Source organism: Amblyomma americanum, chromosome 6 (assembly GCF_052857255.1).
Source record: "Amblyomma americanum isolate KBUSLIRL-KWMA chromosome 6, ASM5285725v1, whole genome shotgun sequence".
Taxonomy (NCBI): domain Eukaryota; kingdom Metazoa; phylum Arthropoda; class Arachnida; order Ixodida; family Ixodidae; genus Amblyomma; species Amblyomma americanum.
Window position 1 is genome coordinate 109,657,000 of NC_135502.1, and position 16,587 is coordinate 109,673,586.

The 16,587-nt window shown below is 51.0% G+C and overlaps 1 non-coding gene across 1 annotated transcript; it reads left to right on the forward strand.

Moving 5' to 3' along the window:
- The first annotated feature begins 7,979 nt into the window (after positions 1-7,979).
- On the forward strand, positions 7,980-8,051 carry TRNAS-ACU (transfer RNA serine (anticodon ACU)). Its single transcript has one exon. It is a non-coding gene; the product is annotated as a tRNA-Ser (tRNA).
- The last annotated feature ends 8,536 nt before the right edge of the window (positions 8,052-16,587 follow it).

The window sequence follows — 16,587 nt, forward strand, 5'->3', positions numbered from 1 at the left end:
TGCCACTGCACAGCTGCAATTGTATGAAAGTGGTGACAAACACAAAAGTATCAAGGATCAAAAGTAACTTGCAGAGCTGTGCCGTTGTTAGTCCATTCAGCATGTGAATGCATCATAGACAATGTGTATGTTGGTATCACATGTTCACCGTGAGGTGAACAAGTATTTCCAGCTTGCCTCAGTTGTGAACGGAGCTTCTGTGGAGGCTTAATTTGAAGCATTTAGTACGCACTCAAACTTCCGCAGAAAAGTATATACGCTACTGTCGCAGCTGGAAAAATGCCTGGTCTTGCTCAATGAGTGGCATGTGAAGGAATGATGTCCATGTCGACTCTACATGCATGGCTTTCTCTAGTAGCAACTTTCAAGCGAAGGCAATACCAGTTCGCTCGAAATGGTCAGAAGTGGTGACTAAACATGCCACGTCCAGTTTATTTTGGTCTGCACAGAAATTTACAACTCCGCAGTGCGGTGCACCTGTTGCCACTCACTGACATATCGGTTACAGAAGACCAATTGCAAATTCCAGATGCACTCGGTAACTAACCCGGATCCAATTAATTCGAATCCTGTCCTTGGGAATTCAATTATTTAACTGGCATACATGTGGTCACGCTTCGAACAGTAAATTAAAAAGCTAAAGTAATATCCGCTCCTATGGCTACGCATGTGGGTTTAATGCGCCGCAGTGGTGGTGGCAGTGCATATCTGTCCGTGAGCGCGGGGGTGATAGTAACGAATATTAAGCGCGTGATTCGTGCGTCGGCCAGTTTAATTATGCTTTGGAGCAGTTGAGCAAGATCAGTTCGGGTGAAAAACTGGGCACGAAGGATGAGAAGGTAAAGAAACCATCGATTCATAACAAAGCTTGAAATTAACAAGAAAGAACGATGCTTGAAACGGGAACAACCAATATCTGTGGCTTGAGATTCAGAGTTGTTCATAATGACTGCTGCTTGCAACATGGTTCTGTTTTTCCATGCCGTGACACGGTTTTCTAGGCGCTGTTCAATAGAACTTCAAAGGAGTTCGCGAGTCGCAGAATGGTTTAGCAAAGAAAATTTCGTAGCATGAGTCTTGCGCGCTTCCCGCTGCTTGTCATAACGAGCTTAAATTCCCTAGAGGCATTAGGCATACACTCCTACCCAGAGTTTCTATGCTCGTACCCCAGCTGCGGTACCCAAGCTTCAGAGTGGTGATAACAAACCAAATACCTCTAGCGGCGATTCGCGTCTAAAATTTTCGAAAATAATTTAGTAAAATTTATATTTCTTTCAAATAATAAAAACATTTAACGTATTTTTGTGTTGAAAATTGTTTGTTACTGCAGTAAAAAATCCAAGTACTTTTGTTTGCGTCATTTCCGTTGGAGACGCCATTTGTGTTCCGCTTTTGCACGTAACGCCGTAACGCTTGCTGCGGCGGCTGCGGGAGCAGCAGGTACGGAACGGACATAGTGCTGCCGAACGCGAGTCGGTAGGAGGGGAGTGTTCAAAGCTGGCGATGCCTGTGGTAAACGCAGTCGCGAGCCATTTGTGACGGTTTTCTAATTCATTGTTCGGCATTTGTTGCCCGTGGTGCCGGACAGAGTGCGTGCGTGCGCGGACTGGTGGGCTTCGAGATAGGTTTTGTCTGTCACGAAGCCCGGTAGGGTCTGTCTGCTAGGTTTGGAAGAAACCCGGTGTGCCCCCCCGCCGGCGCCATGCCCGATATGGAAATAAGTGACTCGGTGCTGTTCGGCCTCTTCTTGTAGGAAATCGTACACCGACGGTCTGCGCCTGGATCAGGGTGAGCATATTCGACACCTCACTGTCGCTTCCCGCCGCGGTTGGCGTCACTCGGCTTCACTGCCTGTCCGCGTAACCTTACCTTGTGTTCCATTGAAAAAAATATGGCATCATCGTTCGTCAAAAGCGCCCGAGCTGCTATTCGCGGCGCGAGTTTAATGCCTTCAGCGCCGTGAATCTCTCGAGCGGACGGGTCGTGCTGTCGCCTCTTGTCCATAACCTCGGAAAAACGTACCCCGAAGCGACTACGAAGTGGAGCGCGCGTGCGTGAAGCTGATGTCGCGAGCAGGTAAGGCGGACGCGGGGACAGAGTTGTCGTGAGAACATGCCGCGCCTGACCTCGGCGTCGATAAGGGGCAAAGCAGCATCCTCCTTCACCCGCCACGGGCTGCCTGGCGCGGTGCATCGTCGGAGGCCGTTGCGAAGGGTGCCGCGTTATGGACCTAGCTGTATTGCCTACCTTACGTAAACGCGGTGCCCGGAGTGCGCTGTAAAAAACGCAGAGAGCACCGTTAGCCGCACTGACCCAGTGGCCCAGCCAGCGGTGACGCGATCGTGTTTTGAGGCAGCATCGCCTCGTACGGCATCTTCGTAAAAAGGACGCATCCTTTTTACCATAGGTTGCGAAGACCAGTGACAAGCCGTGGATGCATGCGACAGGAGGCAACACGGGCGCTCGTGGCCCGATGATGCTTCATCCTACCCTTCGCCGGCCTCGCTCGCTCGCTGGTCCCGCTATCTAGCCGGGGTATTAGTCATCGCTGAGCCTGTCCCACGATCTTGTCACGGGACCAAGAGAACTTCCGAACACAGCGGAGATGCCGTGCTGTATCGTTGATGGGGTATGGTTGAAGTCATGCGTGTTCGACTATCTAAGGAAGCTGTCTGCGGACGGCCGGTTTCGTCGTTGACAGCTGTTTTGTCCGCGACACAACGCGCACAAAGTAGTGTTCATACTCCCCGAAGATGGGAAGCGAGATGTATCAGCTTAGAGCATGTGTAAGAACTTGAAACTCACGGCGGGGTTGGAAGCAACGTTACCTGTTCGGAAGATCGTTCACAGTACTTTCCCTCTAGTTAGCAGTTTCGCATTGTTCGGTGCTAAATAAAGCCTTGGCTTCCGAGAAACTTCCGGAGCCATGATCGTGCCTCGGCGTGTACGCCGCGTGTTTACGGCTTTCGTCTGCTACAGTTTGGCTTTGCATCCGCGGAGACGGGATGTTTTTAGTGACATGACGTCCAGGAATGAAGCGTTGGCTGGCTTCGTTGCTGCGGTGTGCCGACTTGTATACGCTGTGTAGTTTCGCCGGGCCGGTGAGAGACGTGCACGAACCACTGTCGATCTCCCGTCGTGTGGCGTGCTTGGACCCCCCACCCTCCCGGACAGGCAAACATGCATTTTTTTTTACGGCGAAAAAAACTACCGCAGCGTTCATTTTTAAGCAGTACCTCTCCTACCTTCCTTCTTTGCAGCTCATTTTTCTCGGCTTGTGTCCATAAAAGCGGCGTACAATTACATTTTCTTTTTTGATGAATTGTGTGGGACCGGGCGTCCTTGTAATCGCGAAAATGCGGCATTCGCCACGCGTGCGCCGTATGCCATCGTGTATCGTGTCTTATTTTGTCCCTGACCTTGTTTCTAGCATTCTTGTGTATTTCTGAGGAAAGGAAACAAAAAAAAGGAAAGAAAAGCCAGTCGTGTATTTCTGGGATTCGTTCGAATCCTGCTCATCGGGTGTGTTTTCCTCGTATTTGTCATTTTCGCTGCTGTGGTCGTTCGGGCTGAGCCTGCAGGGCGTACTGAAATAAAAAAAAAAGCGAAAATACAATAATTCCACTGGGGTATTTGGGGAAAATGTCATGGGGGGGGGGGGGGGGGACTCTAACAGAAGGGAATAGCTTGACAGCTTTCGTGCTTCCTTTTACGCATGCATACAAATATGCTGTTTTACACAGAGTGGTCTGGGCTTCATAGAAAATTCTCATCGTTCTTGGACTAGATGTAAAGCAGGCTCATATCACACACGGGCAAAATGCCCGCCTCTACAAGCTTAAAACAAGCCATCGTTATGCAGCTCATAATAAAAATGATGACTGTGATGCTGCGAAATGTCTGAGTTGATGTTCCGACGTTTTCTACGTTAATTCTTTGATTGTGAAGATAATCGTAATATTAGAAAGCATCTATCGTTCCTACTTGTTGTACAGCTCTTTAGTCAACACGACCACCGGGGTGTGGTTGGGGGGGGTAATAATAATAATTGGTTTTTGGGGAAAGGAAATGGCGCAGTATCTGTCTCATATATCTTTGGACACCTGAACCGCGCCGTAAGGGAAGGGATAAAGGAGGGAGTGAAAGAAGAAAGGAAGAGAGAGGTGCCGTAGTGGAGGGCTCCGGAATAATTTCGACCACCTGGGGATCTTTAACGTGCACTGACATCGCACAGCACACGGGCGCCTTAGCGTTTTTCCTCCATAAAAACGCAGCCGCCGCGGTCGGGTGCGAACCCGGGAACTCCGGATCAGTAGTCGAGCGCCCTAACCACTGAGCCACCGCGGCGGGTTGGGGGGGTACGCCTGACCATGTTTTAAGGGTGAAAATTTCTTCTTCCACCACGCGCACTGCGGATGGGCGTGTGCCGAGAGAGGCGCATGCAAAAAACCAGCCGCTCGTGCCACCGCCTTTTTCCCCCTTTCGGTTTTTTTGCATTCAGCTCGCGTGCGTGTACAGCGCTGCCGGGCGGGACGGCGCAGGTGCGGGCAGTACGGTTTCGCTGTTTCTTCTCAGTTGACACTCGTTCCAGCCGTCGCACAATTGCGGCACGCGCCGGTCTTTCCGGTTCGCTTCTTCTTCTGCTTGTCCTCCGCCGACTGCGTGGCGGTGTCGCCTTACCGCGAAAGCGGACACCGCTAGCGCCAAAGGATGGATGGATGTATGCGTGTATGTCTTGCACGGATCGGCCCCGTCCCACTCCGCCGTGATTGGCGGCTTGTCATTCCGGAGCGCTGTCGTCAGCCTGTCCAGCGCCTGGCGTCCCCGTTTCGTCCTCGCCGCAGGGACAGCTGTCCGGGCGAAGCAAGCGACGCACACACGCGTACACCTGACGTCTGTGCAGGGATCGATCTGGGCCACTCCCTAATTAAAGAGCGATGACAGCTGTTTGGCGACTACTTCACTCAGGTTTTCGTGTCTGCCCGTCGGTTATTTTAGCTGACCCCAGAAAAGGTGTTTGTGGGAGACTGGCCAATAATCTGGCTCTCGTAAAATACGCGTACTGTAAATAGGGATGTACCCGCCACGATGGCTTAGTGGTTACGGCGCTCAGCTACTCAGCCCCAGTTCCCGGATTCGAACCCGACCCCGGCGGCCGCGTTTCGATGGAGGCGAGACTCTAAGGCGCCAGTGTACTCTGCGATGTCAGTGCACGTTAAAGATCCCCAGGTGGTCGAAATTATTCCGGAGCCCTCCACTACGGCACCCCTTTCTTCTTTCACTCCCTCCTTTATCCCTTCTCTCAAGGCGCGGTTTAGATGTCGACCGAGATAAGTGAGACAGTTACTGCGCCATTTCCTTTCCTCAGAAACCAATTTTAAAATAACGCCGCGGCGGCTCAGTGTTTAGCGCGTTCGGCTACTGATCCGGAGTTCCCGGGTTCGAACCCGACCGCGGCGGCTGCGTTTTTATGGAGGCAAAACGATGGAGGCGCCCTTGTGCTGTGCGATGTCAGTGCACATTAAAGATCCCCAGGTGGTCGAAATTATTCCGGAGCCCTCCACTACGGCACCTCTTTCTTCCTTTCTTCTTTCACTCCCTCCTTTATCCTTTCTCTCAAGGCGCGGTTTAGATGTCGACCGAGATAAGTGAGTTACTACGCTATTTCCTTTCCTCAGAAACCAATTTTCAAATAACGCCGCGGCGGCTCAGTGGTTAGGGCGCTCGACTGCTCATCTGGAGTTCTCGGGTTCGAACCCGACCGCGGTGGCTGCGTTTTTATGGAGGCAAAACGTTGGAGGCGCCCTTGTGCTGTGCGATGTCAGTGCACATTAAAGATCCCCAGGTGGTCGAAATTATTCCGGAGCCCTCCACTACGGCACCTCTTTCTTCCTTCTTTCACTCCCTCCTTTATCCTTTCTCTCAAGGCGCGGTTTAGATGTCGACCGAGATAAGTAGTTACTGCGCTATTTCCTTTCCTCAGAAACCAATTTTCAAATAACGCCGCGGCGGCTCAGTGGTTGCCCCGCCGCGGTGGCTCAGTGGTTAGGGCGCTCGACTACTGATCCGGAGTTCCCGGGTTCGAACCCGACCGCGGCGGCTGGGTTTTTCATGGAGGAAAAACGCTAAGGCGCCCGTGTGCTGTGCGATGTCAGTGCACGTTAAAGATCCCCAGGTGGTCGAAATTATTCAGGAGCCCTCCACTACGGACCTATTTGTTCCTCTCTTCTTTCACTCCCTCCTTTATCCCTTCCCTTACGGCGCGGTTCAGGTGTCCAACGATATATGAGACAGATACTGGGCCATTTTCTTTCCACCAAAAACCAATTATTATTATTACTCAGTGGTTAGGGCGCTCGACTGCTCATCTGGAGTTCCCGGGTTCGAACCCGACCGCGGCGGCTTCGTTTTTATGGAGGAAAAACGATGGAGGCGCCCTTGTGCTGTGCGATGTCAGTGCACATTAAAGATCCCCAGGTGGTCGAAATTATTCCGGAGCCCTCCACTACGACACCTCTTTCTTCCTTTCTTCTTTCACTCCCTCCTTTATCTTTTCTCTCAAGGCGCGGTTTAGATGTCGACCGAGATAAGTGAGTTACTACGCTATTTCCTTTCCTCAGAAACCAATTTTCAAATAACGCCGCGGCGGCTCAGTGGTTAGGGCGCTCGACTGCTCATCTGGAGTTCTCGGGTTCGAACCCGACCGCGGTGGCTGCGTTTTTATGGAGGCAAAACGTTGGAGGCGCCCTTGTGCTGTACGATGTCAGTGCACATTAAAGATCCCCAGGTGGTCGAAATTATTCCGGAGCCCTCCACTACGGCACCTCTTTCTTCCTTTCTTCTTTCACTCCCTCCTTTATCCTTTCTCTCAAGGCGCGGTTTAGATGTCGACCGAGATAAGTGAGTTACTGCGCTATTTCCTTTCCTCAAAAACCAATTTTCAAATAACGCCGCGGCGGCTCAGTGGTTGCCCCGCCGCGGTGGCTCAGTGGTTAGGGCGCTCGACTACTGATCAGGAGTTCTCGGGTTCGAACCCGACCGCGGTGGCTGCGTTTTTATGGAGGCAAAACGTTGGAGGCGCCCTTGTGCTGTACGATGTCAGTGCACATTAAAGATCCCCAGGTGGTCGAAATTATTCCGGAGCCCTCCACTACGGCACCTCTTTCTTCCTTTCTTCTTTCACTCCCTCCTTTATCCTTTCTCTCAAGGCGCGGTTTAGATGTCGACCGAGATAAGTGAGTTACTGCGCTATTTCCTTTCCTCAAAAACCAATTTTCAAATAACGCCGCGGCGGCTCAGTGGTTGCCCCGCCGCGGTGGCTCAGTGGTTAGGGCGCTCGACTACTGATCAGGAGTTCTCGGGTTCGAACCCGACCGCGGTGGCTGCGTTTTTATGGAGGCAAAACGTTGGAGGCGCCCTTGTGCTGTACGATGTCAGTGCACATTAAAGATCCCCAGGTGGTCGAAATTATTCCGGAGCCCTCCACTACGGCACCTCTTTCTTCCTTTCTTCTTTCACTCCCTCCTTTATCCTTTCTCTCAAGGCGCGGTTTAGATGTCGACCGAGATAAGTGAGTTACTGCGCTATTTCCTTTCCTCAAAAACCAATTTTCAAATAACGCCGCGGCGGCTCAGTGGTTGCCCCGCCGCGGTGGCTCAGTGGTTAGGGCGCTCGACTACTGATCAGGAGTTCTCGGGTTCGAACCCGACCGCGGTGGCTGCGTTTTTATGGAGGCAAAACGTTGGAGGCGCCCTTGTGCTGTACGATGTCAGTGCACATTAAAGATCCCCAGGTGGTCGAAATTATTCCGGAGCCCTCCACTACGGCACCTCTTTCTTCCTTTCTTCTTTCACTCCCTCCTTTATCCTTTCTCTCAAGGCGCGGTTTAGATGTCGACCGAGATAAGTGAGTTACTGCGCTATTTCCTTTCCTCAAAAACCAATTTTCAAATAACGCCGCGGCGGCTCAGTGGTTGCCCCGCCGCGGTGGCTCAGTGGTTAGGGCGCTCGACTACTGATCAGGAGTTCTCGGGTTCGAACCCGACCGCGGCGGCTGCGTTTTTATGGAGGCAAAACGTTGGAGGCGCCCTTGTGCTGTACGATGTCAGTGCACATTAAAGATCCCCAGGTGGTCGAAATTATTCCGGAGCCCTCCACTACGGCACCTCTTTCTTCCTTTCTTCTTTCACTCCCTCCTTTATCCTTTCTCTCAAGGCGCGGTTTAGATGTCGACCGAGATAAGTGAGTTACTGCGCTATTTCCTTTCCTCAGAAACCAATTTTCAAATAACGCCGCGGCGGCTCAGTGGTTGCCCCGCCGCGGTGGCTCAGTGGTTAGGGCGCTCGACTACTGATCAGGAGTTCTCGGGTTCGAACCTGACCGCGGTGGCTGCGTTTTTATGGAGGCAAAACGTTGGAGGCGCCCTTGTGCTGTACGATGTCAGTGCACATTAAAGATCCCCAGGTGGTCGAAATTATTCCGGAGCCCTCCACTACGGCACCTCTTTCTTCCTTTCTTCTTTCACTCCCTCCTTTATCCTTTCTCTCAAGGCGCGGTTTAGATGTCGACCGAGATAAGTGAGTTACTGCGCTATTTCCTTTCCTCAGAAACCAATTTTCAAATAACGCCGCGGCGGCTCAGTGGTTGCCCCGCCGCGGTGGCTCAGTGGTTAGGGCGCTCGACTACTGATCAGGAGTTCCCGGGTTCGAACCCGACCGCGGCGGCTGCGTTTTTATGGAGGAAAAACGCTAAGGCGCCCGTGTGCTGTGCGATGTCAGTGCACGTTAAAGATCCCCAGGTGGTCGAAATTATTCCGGAGCCCTCCACTACGGACCTATTTGTTCCTCTCTTCTTTCACTCCCTCCTTTATCCCTTCCCTTACGGCGCGGTTCAGGTGTCCAACGACATATGAGACAGATACTGCGCCATTTACTTTCCACCAAAAACCAATTATTATTATTACTCAGTGGTTAGGGCGCTCGACTGCTCATCTGGAGTTCTCGGGTTCGAACCCGACCGCGGCGGCTGCGTTTTTATGGAAGAAAAACGATGGAGGCGCCCTTGTGCTGTGCGATGTCAGTGCACATTAAAGATCCCCAGGTGGTCGAAATTATTCCGGAGCCCTCCACTACGGCACCTCTTTCTTCCTTTCTTCTTTCACTCCCTCCTTTATCCTTTCTCTCAAGGTGCGGTTTAGATGTCGACCGAGATAAGTGAGTTACTGCGCTATTTCCTTTCCTCAAAAACCAATTTTCAAATAACGCCGCGGCGGCTCAGGGGTTAGGGCGCTCGACTGCTCATCTGGAGTTCCCGGGTTCGAACCCGACCGCGGCGGCTGCGTTTTTATGGAGGCGCCCTTGTGCTGTGCGATGTCAGTGCACATTAAAGATCCCCAGGTGGTCGAAATTATTCCGGAGCCCTCCACTACGGCACCTCTTTCTTCCTTTCTTCTTTCACTCCCCCTTTATCCCTTCCCTTACGGCGCGGTTCAGGTGTCCAGCGATGTGTGAGACAGATCCTGCGCCATTTCCTTTCCTCAAAAACAATAGGAGAGATTTAGTTTCACGTACGCAGAGGCTTCACGTACGTAGAGCTCTTACGGGTGACCAGTGCGCATGCGCAGAACGCAAAGGGTATGTGCGAGTCTCACGTACGTACTACATGAGATTCGGAATTTTACGTTGCGGTCTTTGCGTTGCTTGCGTACGTAGCGTTGACAAACATGGCGGCACCCTGCCCGCCGCTTCACGGCGATAACAGCTTCGTCGCTAATCCCTCGAGGCGATATGGTGTTCTAAACTGTTGTATTCGCCTTCGATATGCCCATTCTTACCCTCGCATAAGGTTTCAAGCGACAAATAGCTATTGTTTTTCAGAAAGAAGGGCGATTTTTCAGCTGTTAAGCCTGACGAAGTAGCGTTGGTCGTCGTCATAGCAACTTTCTCGCTATGAATGGCTTGGCTTAGAGACTTGTCTTGGATGATTTAGGCTACGACCAGTGTCTGTGTTTCTTAGTAGATGGCGCTAGGCGTAATGCGCGGCGTGTTTCGCGTACGTGTAACTATAAGGGTTTCAAACCACCTGCGTGCAGGCTACGTAGACTTCTCACGTTTGCGTACGTGAACCCTCTACGTACGTGAAACTAAAACTCTCTATTATTATAAGGATGTACAAAATAATGGAGGGAAGGAAAGGAATGGAGTGGGCTGTGATTATAATTAGAACTCGCTTAATTCGAATTGCCGGTTTATTCGAACTGGCGCTTTGGTCCTGTCAATGGCGTGTATTGAAAAAAGGCCCGGTAATTCGAACAAATTTTAGTCGCCTTCGAGTGCAGTTATTGACAGTCGACAGTAATATTAGAAGCATAATTCAATCGGCGTCGACCGCTGGATGTGTGCGACCATTCCGTACCAAAATCCCTTCTCTGACGAGTCCGGAGGCCCACCGTTCCCCAAATTTTGATTCATCAGTTCGTGAGAGTTCTCAGTTTGGGATGATGATCTGAGGCTTAATCCCCACGGCGGGGTATTGGCCAGGGTGCAGGACTGATACACAGTTTGGGTTCTTTTCGTCACGGAGCCGACCCGCATATTTCTCCGTCGTCGGTCGTACCGCTGTGTGGGCGCGCGCTATGGAGAACGGTGACAAAGCAGCCAAAAGCAGCTGGCTTTCCGACGTTTACTTCGTTCGGCATTGCAGATACGAACAGAAAAAAACAACGTTTGCTCGAAACACTGAGAATGACTAACTGTCTCGGAGGCCCCGTCCGAGGTGAAATGGGCAGGGGTAAAGTGAAAGAAAACGAGGAAGAAGCCAGCGATTCCGACGCCAGCGAGGGGGCGGGGGCGGAAAGTTGCTGCGCTGAGAGGCAGAACGGGAGCAGCGGCGTGCGGGGCGAGGAAAAAAGAAGAGGGGGGGAGACGCTTTCTCATTACCCCCTCCCTCCTCCGTCACTTTCGGCAGTTGAAGGGCGTCCCCTCCCCCTCCTTTCGCCTTCCTTGTTCTTGTTAAACTGCCGCCGCTAGCGCGCGCCACGCTCATTTGACGGCACGTCAAATCGCGGGTCCTCCTCGGCGTGTGCGACTCCGCTGTCGCTCCAGGGCGCCTTCGCAGATGCGCGCGTAGTGCACCCGTCGCGCACGGTTGATGGGTGGATGCGAGGGCGACTTCGGTCCGCTTGGCCTTTCGCGCTGCCTTCGGACTCGGTTAGTGGAATAGGAATGGAGTGGATGGAGGTCATTTGGTGTACCCACTTGCAGGTAACGAGTAGCGGCTTAATTGCCCCACGAGAAGGCTTACTAAACTGATGGAAGCGCAGCAGGCTATTGAAAGCGCAGTGACAAGGGCAGAGTCAGTTGCGAAGAGCTGAGACAGAAAAAAAAAAAAAATTACGTAGGGCGCGTAAGACTACACCTGTGCTCTGAAACTGGAAGATGTCTTTAACGACTGCACAGCTACCATAGTCCTCCGTACAGTCAGCAGTAAAATTTCAATAAGGAAGGGTGTCAGGCAGGGACACGGTCTCGCCAGTGCTATTCACCGCCTGTTTGCATGACGTATTCCAAGGCCTGGATTGGAAACAGTTGGGGATAAGAGTTAATGTAGAGTAATGTGCGATTCACGGATGGCTGGCTGGTTTATAGGGGTTTAACGTCCCAAAGCGACTCAGGCTATGAGCGACGCCGTAGTGAAGGTCTCCGGAAATTTCGGCCACCTGGGGTTCTTTAACGTGCACTGACGTCGTACAGTACACGGGTCTCTAGAATTTCGCCTCCATCGAAATTCGACCCCCGCGGCCGGGATCGAACCCGCGTCTTTCGGGCCATCAGCCGAGCGCCATAACCACTCGGCCACCGCGGCGGCTTCACGGATGGCATTGCCTTGCTAAGTCACTCATGAGATGAACTGCAAAGCATGCTCATTGAGTTAGGCAGAGCAGAACGGTTGGTCTAAAAATTAACGTGCAGAAAACTATTGTTCAACAGCCTAGCAAGGGAACAGCAGTCCACAATTGGTATCGAGGTGCTGGAAGTGTTAAAAGAATACACCCTACTTAGGACAGGTAGTGACCGCTGATCCCGGCCATTAGAGGGAACTAACTAGAATAAGAATGGGGTGGAGCACACATGGCAGGTTCTCTCAGATCATGAATGGCACGTTTGCCAATATCCCTCAAGAGATAAGTATACGAAGTGCCCCAGCTAACTTTAGCCAGGGTTTAAAAATATGCCACGGCACTCTAAGACGACGCGACCAAATGCATGTTCCTGGCTATTAGTAACTCACAGCGAAACGTCCAAGTGAACTGTTTGTAACTTTCCATCTATTACGTATCGGCTTTTTTCGCTCACTGCAGATGCCCGCGAAAAACAAAAAAAACACGTGGCATGCCCGCTTGCGCGCCGCGATTGCAGTGCTCTCAAACGTTCCGCGTAGGAACGAACACAACATTTAGCCCGGTGTGCTACCGCTTAAAAGGTGATAGGGCAGCGACACAGCAGCTCGTTCTTGCTGGCTAGTTGGTTCATTGCAGAAAAAAGGTTAGTACTGCGCGAATTAGACACGACAGGAGAACAGGAACAAACACGACTGCGCCTGTGTTGTCGTGTTTGTTCCTGTTCTCCTGTCGTGTCTTATTCGCGCAGTACTAACCTTTTTTCTGCACAGCAGCTGGCTGTGCGATATAGGCGAGCGGTATGCTTCCCTTGTGGCGCTTGATAGCGACAAGCAGACACAGTCCTTATCGCTTGCGCTCGCTTGAATCGCGCAGCCAGCGCCTGCGTCGCAGCCCTGTCACCGTTTTAAGCAGCAGCACACCGGGCTAAATGTTCTGCTCGTTCCTACGAGGAACGTTTGAGAGCACTGCAATCGTGGCGCGCAAGCGGTCATGTCACGTGGTATTTTTTTGTATTTCGCGGGCATCTGCCGAGAGCGAGAAAAAGCCTATACGTAATAGATGGATTGTTAGAAACTGTTCAGTTGGAAGTTTCGCGGACCGTTCTACAACTTACTCATTGGACTTTTCGCCTATCTTCGTTGCTTGCGAAGTTGGTTAATTAACCTTGACTAATTAATTATGCACAATACAAAAAGTGTGAGCTGCTCCATACAACAGCCAGCAACATGCATTTGGTCGCGTCGTCGTAGAGTGTCTCGGCATATTTTAAAACCCTGGGTAAAGTTAGCTGGGACACCCTGTATAACATTTGCACCTTACTGGCACTTACCTATGGGGAAGAGGCTAAGGAAACGGTTCGAGTTAAGGACAGTGCAGCAAGCCATGGAAAGAAGAATGATGTGCAACGCTAAGCGACGACCGGAAGCGGGTAGAATAGGTCAAGGAACAAACACGAGTTAATGACATCCTAGTCGAAATGAAGTGGAAGAAATGGGCTTAGGGCGGTCATGTAATGTGAACCACGGGGAATTGCCTTGGCCGCTCCCCCGTAGTGGGTATGTGCCAGCTTTATTTGAGGCCAACCAACTAATATGAAGGCTGGTCCTTAACCGCTGGTCCTTAAGGGTAACGTGCTGGACTCCAAGAGAAGGCAAGTGTAGCAGGGGTCGGATGAGATAAAGAAGTATGCGGGGATATGGTGGCCGCAGCTGGCAAAGGCCCGGGTTAATTGGAGAGACATGGGAGAGGCCTTTGCCCTGCAGTGGGCGCAGTCAGGCTGATGACAATGATGATGGTGAGCCGAATCGCGAAACCGTTGTTCTAAATCTTTATTTCATTTTAATTTTTATTTATATTCAATATTTCCTATTCCTTTCTAATGACGCGCCTACTCATTAGCGGACAGTCGTAAGGCAACGCATATACTATAGGTTCACCTTTGTTTGTCAAGGAGCAACGCGGTGCTGTGGCTTGTATATGGGTTGCGTGCTCGCTTCGCAGTCTGAAAAGTCCTGCGTTCAGTTCCCCGCGCTTCCGGAAGAAGTGCGGTTTTTCTTTGATATCACGGTGACGTCATTTGGGATTTTTCTTGACCACTTTTGCGGTCAGCGACGGCAACGCCGTGTTTAGTTGCTGGTGAACCACATAATGCTTTCACAATAGAAAAAAGAAAAGCCTGCGAGCGCATGGTGCCCGCAGCTGGCGCAGACAAAGCCTAATTAGATGCATAGAGGAAATCGCAGTTGGTTGGGTGGGCGCTCATTCCAGAGAGCCCATTGGCTTTTGCCGCCGCTCTTGCCCGGTTCACCAGCCATAATTAGAGGTCGTTGTGAGAAGGCATTGACCTGCACTGGGCATAAAACAGGGTGTCGATGATGTTGATGATGATGGTGAATGAAATGCACCCTTCGTTAGTGAACGTGCCGGCTTCTGACATTTATGAGTCGCCGTGAAGACCTGCTCTCATCCCGTGAAGGACAGAAATTCGACGCCGCCCGCACATTGCGGCGGCATCCTGCTTGCTCGTTCCAAGCCCTGGGAGTCTCGTTGCAGCCGCATGATGTGTCAGTGAAGCGATCAGTTGGATGTTCCGGTTGTGCTGTAGAGTCGTTGCACTTTTAATCTCAAATGTTTCTCCCGACATTTCTTTATTTTTTTTTGCTCCTGTGCCGATTTATGAACGGATGATGAAGACGCGACCAATGCCTTCTGTTCCTTCCAGCTGACGGATGTGCTCAGCAGATGTGAAATAAAAAAATCCGCATGCTCTTTCCTAGTGTCAAACTTACTGGCTACGTTTTTCCTCTAAAATTAAGGACGACTTCCTTTTTTTTCCCTTTGGGTGAAATGCTAGAGGCCCGTGTACCGTGCAATGTCAGCGCACGTTGAAGAGCCCCAGGTAGTCGAAATCAAGCGGAGCCCTCTACTGCGGCCTCCCTGGTAGCTTGAGTCGCTTTGGTACGTTAAACCGCCATGAAACCAAACCAGTCATCCTCCTTGGCTGCTGACATGACCGAGCTGTACCTTGCTCCCGAAGCGGGTTCTAACGGGAAGACCGTCCGTGCAGCTGAGTCTTTCCCTGCCGTATCGGTATATGCTTATTGCACAATCCTGTCCTCTGTGGCACCTTAGGGGAAAGGCGACGGGTGGCGTGAGCTATAGGATTCTGCTGTGCAGCCTGGGTCCAACTTGCATGGCTCGAAAAGTGTTCATAGTCGGTCTCCATCTTTCCTTTGGGGGAAAAAAGTTAGGTGTGGTTTAAACTTCGGTTAACCCTGGTGAGAAGCGAAAGCTGCCGGAGTTGAAGAAACCTCCGACTCGGCGTCGCTGGTTAGACGGGACACTTCGAGATCACTTGACCGAATCAGCAGATGAAGTTAAAAGCTCACGCGGCCTCTCGGCCAATCAATTCAACCTCCACCTGCCACGGTGGACAGATTGTGATGACGTCAGTAGGTTCGGTTCCCGGTTGCACTGTTGCCGGGGCACGAAGGGCCTCGCCGAAAAGGCCCATAGGAAGTATGCACCGAGGTGTCTGTCATGCCTTTTGTGGTACACCTCTAGCAAGGCGGAAGGCTGCTAGCGTATCTAATCGGTTTATCGCCACCTGCTCCGGTTTGCACTGTACCACAGAATGGCGCCCCTGACGTCACGCGAATCGGCTTATCTAGCGTTTTAATGAAGGCCCGCCGGGTCGTCACAAGCCAGGTAAACATAGATACTGGGTGTATATTAGAACGCACTTCTTTTTTTTTTTGTAACCAAACCTGGAAAGTGAGAACGTTTAAAACACTTCACAGCCTACAAACACTTCAGAATAAATTTCCCGGTTAGTTAAATGATCAAAACATTAACATAGGCAACTTGGAAAAAATGACATTTAAAGAAATCCGCCAGTGTTTTTATACGCACTATAGGTCGCTTCTCTTTCCATTTCTGTTTTCTCTGCGTTTTTATCCTGATTTGTCTCACATGTATACGTGTTCAGTTTTAATCGGTATTCTGTTTGAAGCAACAAATGGGCTTCATTTATCTGTTAATTTGCTTGACTCATTACCATCGCACTTGCATGTTTATTCCTGCCTGTAAGTGGAACTGTTTTTGTAACTGCTCCTAGCTTCATTTCAGCGCACTTCCGTATATTTTCATATTAATTACTTTGTGAGAATGGTTTATGGGGTTTTGACGTCCCAAAGCGACTCAGGTTATGAGGGACGTCATAGTGGAGAGCTCCGGAATTTTCGACCACCTGGGGTTCCTTAACGTGCGCTGACATAGCACAGTACACGGGCCTCTGTCATTTCGCCTCCATCGAAATTCGACCGCTGTGGCCGGGTGAGAATGAAATTACTAATGCATTCATGTTATTTCTTTGTTTTCTGCCAGTTAAGAGACATGTCCTTCCTTTGCTTCTGCGATGCTGTCAAGTGTATATGGGGGCCTGCGGCTTTGTCAAGCTGTCGATTGTGACAGGTTTCCTGCTGGCCTCCTGCGTCATGTATTTATATGGCGCAAATAAAGCATTACTGTTATTGTTATTAAAACTGGAGAGCCTTACGCAAAGTGACCACAACAGTCTCGAACAAAGAGGCATCGGTTCCGCCAGGCTGCGATCATTCGAGATAAATGTGGTCGCATCTTACGTCACAGACAAAGTGATAAAGCTTCGCGCTGGCGGCATTGAACATG